A 6,013-nucleotide genomic window follows, 5' to 3' on the forward strand; every position below is an offset into this window, starting at 1 on the left:
ACCATCGGGTCCGCAGCATTCCCGGTCAGTGTATAGAACCGCTGGTGGGGGCACGCCCGATGCAGCGTATCTGGCGACGAGACCGTCTGCCATCGGCTGCAGCGCCTCTTGTGTCTCGTCCTTTGTTAGGACTGACTGGACGATCTCGGAATTCTCGTTTCCTACCTTCGCACAATATCGATGACATTTGGTCTCTCATTTGTGGGACTGTTGTGAGCGTTTGTGCAATGTACACCTTTCGAAGCCAATTAGGGTTCGGCAATGGGAGCATCGGGTCAGGTTTGTCGTACGCAAAGTGTACGACATTATTGGCCCTGGCATGGCCTTTGCATTCTATAAAATAGGCCGCGAAACGTATGAACCAATAATCGGTGTGCTTCTCTCGCTAGCTATATCCAGCAGGGCTGTCGGGGAATTACCCCGCCTGCGAGAGTGCACATTACCCGCTCCCATACGATTGACATTAAGGCGTCTGCTGTGACGCCATCAGATGGAAAGTGCGCGTAAGGAAACCTTAGCTGTGAAGTGAGACCGCGGACCATAAAAACCAACATATGCGTGGCGACATCAGTGAATACTTCCTTGCCAAGGGAACGACGTTCCATCTCTCTCAAGTCGCTGTCAAAGCCACCAAGGTCGACAAACCCAACTACGTCCGAATCATACTTGCTGTACGCTAAGTCTTCCTTAACTTTCATTTCATCGAACACAATAATGACGTGGTTTCCTCTTGCAGTCAGTCCGTCCTTTTCAGCTTCTTTTACAAGCATATCGTTTAGTTCGCGAAAAAATCCAGGCTTGTTTTTGAAGAAGTGCGTGTAGTCTCGGAGCGTACGTTCTGAGGGCATTGTTATGAAACCTGCAGTACGCAGCGTGTGATAGCAAGACGACGAGAGCATCTTTAACTGCAAGGCCCATTTAATCATGTACGGGTGCCAACGCATCCCGTTTGGCGACTTGCAAGCGGCGGCAGCTTTTTTCTGCTGCCCCCAGAAGAGCCGTCTAAAAGTTCCAGGACCACATTCTGCCTTGATTGTCTCGTCGTTCTCCCGTATTGCAGACATGACTTCATCGTGGAGCTCCGCTTGAACTCGTACACCACACCTGTCCGTTGATAGCTGAATCCGTTGTTTAAGCATTCTAATTTTTTTCATGTGGGCTTTCCTTTGAGTAGCTAACAAATTCATTTTTTTCGTCCGGTTAGGAGTACGTAATTTAGAGTTGCTCGTAAATTTACTACGGGCTGCCTTGGAAACGGCGTGGCGTTTTTTCCAATACGACGCTCGAAGAAGAGGCCTGAATTCTCGGCAGCTTTTGCAGCGCTTCAACCGAGACTCCGTCACAATCATTTGACAGGACGACGGTTGCGTGAACTCTAAACGTTGCGGTCGCACAAGACCCTTTTCCGGCGACGATCAATTTCAGTCGAACGTATTCCGCTCCCGAGTTTTCTTCCGTCTCTTCCAACTGATGCACCGCCGTGGAGCTTCAAATTCGGGCGTAATGTACAGTGCGATGGCAGTTCTGACGTTCGTTCCCTTTCGATGGACAGGCTTCTTTTTTCGGCGCGTGTTTCAGGCCGCAGTAGTCACGCTTCGCACCTCCGTAATTAAGAGAGCGCGATCAACTAGCCTCGATTTCCAGACCCTCTCCAGCGCGCTAAGATGCGTGGGCGCGGTGGGGCGCTAGAGAGAGTCTGGACGAACACTGTACAAAGCCGTGTGTGTGCACTATACAGGGACTGAACCGACCATGGACCAATCTCCGATCGAGCAACCGGAGCGGTTGCTCGATCGGTGATTGGTCCATGGTCGGTTCAGTCCCCGTATAGTGCACACACGACTTTGTACAGTCATAGATAGAGGAGAGAGGGATGGGAAACTCCCCGTTGCACGTGACTTATACGTGGCTCTAGGATTGTCGCCGGCTCATGGACGTTGTTCTCCGCTTTCTTCGCGAAGTTCGCGATGAGTCAGTGTTTCCATCGACTGCCCAATTGAAATGGAAGCTTCGTAGCATCTCGTTGGAGAGGAAACGGAAGCCTTTAGGGATTTCGATTTTTTTCATGCTTGGAGAGCATGTCAAGTGGCTCATCAGACCTGGGCGAGCACAGCTACAGTTCATATGGCGATTATGCATGCCACTGGCGAAATCTGCAACTTGCTTTTCTTTGGCAAGCCCATTTTAGCCCGAAGAAAAGTTTGGTTAAAACGGCGAAGTTCGAAGCGTGGTCAACGCAATCGCGTATCTATGGCACGCACAGATTCACGGAGAACGAATTAGTAACGTCAAATTAGCCATTGGGTCTAAGCAGTGAGAAGAGACCCCGCCGACGTTTAGCATACCGACGCGTGAGCAATTAGGGACCATTAGCTGGGAATTCAATAGCGCAGACAAAAAAACGCGTACACTAAACTACAGATAACATAGCGAATGGGGATACAATGCTTCAAACGACATCGTCGACGAGAGAAACAACGATATTTGAAGAAATATCCGGGATTCCGGCGACAATCCTAGAGCCACGTATAAGTCACGTGCAACGGGGAGTTTCCCATCCGTCTCTCCTCTATCTATGGTACAGTGTTCGTCCAGACCCTCTCCAGCGCCCCACCCCGCCCACGCATCTTTGCGCGCTGGAGAGGGTCTGGAACTCGAGGCTAGCGATCAACCTGCTGGCTTCGGTGTTTCTGATTGCTTCGACTTTGCACCTTTTGGGCGTGGTTGGCGCAACAACCGTCACAGACTATTGTCTGGCGTGGTGTGTCGAAACTTGATGTGACGCTGCACCATCTACTTCGGCCGACATCTGCTGCGTGCGATCATAGATGTAAGAGAAGGGGATTGGAAAGTCCCCCGTCACGTGATCAATTACCTGAAGCAAGGGTCGTTATGTCTTACGCGTGGTTACCCGTATGCTTCTGCTCTTTTGGCGTTTTTTCTCTTCGCTAAGTTCATTTTACCAATAGCTATCTTATCGATCAAAGTGCTGAAGGTACGGCTAGGCTATCGAAGTGGGTAATTTGATTCGCCAAGCGTCTAATCGCTGAAACGCGTCGTCTTGTTTATGTATAAAGAGTGGTTTTCGCGTTGAAGCGTCAAAGGACTCGAAAGAAAAGTAAATGGTACAATTACAACCCGTAAAGACCCTTGCTTCAGGTAATTGATCACATGACGGAGGAGTTTCCAATCCCCCTTCTCTTACAATACTAGTTCACCTCACTATCTCTGAGTATCTTCACACACGCGTCGATTGTCAGCGGGCTTTTGTCGAATGACTTCTGTCGGACTCGCTGATCCCGAATTCCGTTGACGAGGCGATAACAAATGCAGTCGTCCTCTGTCTCCCCAAACTCGCACGAGTTTCGTAACTGCGATGGTACAACCGTTCATCGGCTCGCCGGGGGCTTGTTGGCGCTGTATTTGTCGCTCATACGTTACAACAGTTGATTTTCGGTTTGCAATGCTCTCAAAATTTGTCGAGTATCGCTGCGGCAGTGATGTGTGATGTGAGCTTCTGGATCTGGCTCTTCTCCTTCTTCTTCCGCTTGTGGTGGGGAATCCGGTGCCTCGAACGTGAGCGTGTCGTAGAGATCTAGCGCTTCATCTCCGAGCACGTTGAGTAGCGATGCGACCTGAACATCTCGATCTTCGCGTCGACCTTTTGCGGCGAGGGCGTAATTCTTCCATCCTCGCTCAAACCTCTTTCAATTTTCGCCTTTGTGGACGGGATCCAACAATTTCAAAACTTCGGGTTGTCGAGCGGTAGTCGTACCGGCTGTGGTCATTCTTTCACTCTTTTCACCATGTGACGATAGGTGTGTACTGGTGTATTGGTAAACGTAAAGTGACTACAGAACAACAGTAGGGCATTCACATCTAACGTAGAGGTCCAGTATAGCATTTCGCAACAATGACCTCGTACTTCGTTTTCAGTTGCCTCTGACTGGAATCAATGGCAGCAGATGCCTGAACTTGAATGCTCTGGGCATGGCCCCTAAACTCGCTAACAGATGGGTTTGTTTTAGCTCCGCACTTGTAGCGCCGTTTTCCGAAATAGACCTCCAGTGTCGCCTGGCAAAATTTCTTGCACAGAATTTGGAACAGTACGTAAAAGATAAGATGAAACTTGGACAAATGATGAGACTGCAGAGAGCATTTGATTAGACTCAAGGAGAGCTCCTTCAGATAAATTACCAAATACTTTAATGTTACTTTAGACTATGTCATAGTCTTTCTCTGAGCCGACGTATGTCCGGAAAGCTGATCTACCTCCTCTTTCCATTCGTCTAGGTACTTTAGAAAGACATCTTTTAGCCACAAAAGCGGAATAAATAGTTGAAAAAATGACAAACGATATTTATTATTAACTCAAACCTTGGGTCACTGGAGCTAGTGTAGGGATTCAATTCTGGTTCACGGCGGCGCAATCCGTCGTTGACACATCCTACGTTCAAAAAACGTGTCGCACAACCTCACGAAAATTTCGGTCTCCTTTGTCCCTTCCACCCCAAAATGTTTAAACGCCGCTGCGACGGATGAGCTCAAGACCTGCGAATGGTGAATACATTTACGCTTTATTCAGCAGCAACTTACGCAATTTATATCTGAGCTGCTCGATTGACTTTCATCCTCGAATAAGAAGTCAGGAAAAGGTGATCCCATTTTAGTTTTGGGAGGTGAGTAAGTCCGGAAGCAGGGCGACTCTTGTCATAAAGATCGACAAGGTGCTTCCAACTTTGTTTACTCTCCATTTTTCTAAACACAAACAGCTTAATTAAATGTTAAAGCAGATGAGGTTTCACTATATGTTTACTTACCCAAAGTGCGCAATGACGATTGTGGGCATATGATTGGACCAGCAGTTCCGCGTTTTGAGAAGATGCGGTACGTCGGATATAAAATAGATCTGTCTTCCTTCGTCACTGCATACATTCTCCGTCTTTTAGAGTACGCCTTCAGGTCGAGACGTAGATTGCTGGTGCAGATTGAAGAACTTTTTATTTGCTGCCCCACCGTCACACGTGAAGAACATTTCTTTAACGCCTAAAGCTTCGATATTGGAAATTGCTTCCCATACCAACGGAAATAACTCGTCCGCTGAGATGCGTTTTGTTGGGAAATGAGCGTAAGCGAAACTGAGGTTACTGAAGATGCCTCTAACGCAGACTGCTAGCATGTGCGTCGCAATTCGCTTTGACGTTACGTCATCTGCCCGCTCGCACAAAGTCTCAAACTCATTCAGCGCATTTGTAACGTTACCCAAGTCTATAAATCCGACTGATGAAAATAAAATTTTGTCAAAGGCCAGATTTTCTTAAATTTTCATTTTGTCAAATAAGAGGACTCGTGCGAACTCTCAAAGTAATCGAGGGGACAGTGACGTCGCAGAAGTATGTTCGTCTCCTTTCCACATGCCTACTTCAAGACGGACAGAAACTCATCGGCCAAAACTTTGAGTTTCAGCAGGATAATGCTCTCCCGCACACCGCGTTCGCCACTTGGCGATGGTTTGAACGGAAAAACATCAAAGTAATTGAGATGGCCCGCCCAAATTCCGGATCTCAATCCAATTGAACATCTGTGGTACATCATGAAGCAAAGAGTGGCTGAAAGATCGCCACAAAAGTCGTCATCACCTAGAGGAAATTATAAAAGATGTTTTGGACTGAGATCGGGTCAGCTGAAACGGCGACACTTGTTAAAAGTATGCCAAGACACCAGTCGCGGCGGTAATTAAGGCAGAAGGCGGGCCTACAAAGTATTAGATTAGCCTAAAGAACAGTGGCTCTGCGTGTTGCATTCTGGACCTTAGGAGAAGTTGCTTTTAGAGTTTGTCACGGGTTCACAGTTAAACATGAGTTATCTAGTCAAATGTTTAGAATGCCTAGGGTGCCTAAAACTTATGAGCGGTACTGTATTTGCTACGTATATCTGACACAGTGACACCGTATGAAAAATTCCGGAAGCATGGAAATGCGTTTAATTAAGTGTTTGAATGTCTCCTTGAGTT

This window comes from Oscarella lobularis, chromosome 18, assembly GCF_947507565.1.
Source record: "Oscarella lobularis chromosome 18, ooOscLobu1.1, whole genome shotgun sequence".
NCBI classification, from domain to species: domain Eukaryota; kingdom Metazoa; phylum Porifera; class Homoscleromorpha; order Homosclerophorida; family Oscarellidae; genus Oscarella; species Oscarella lobularis.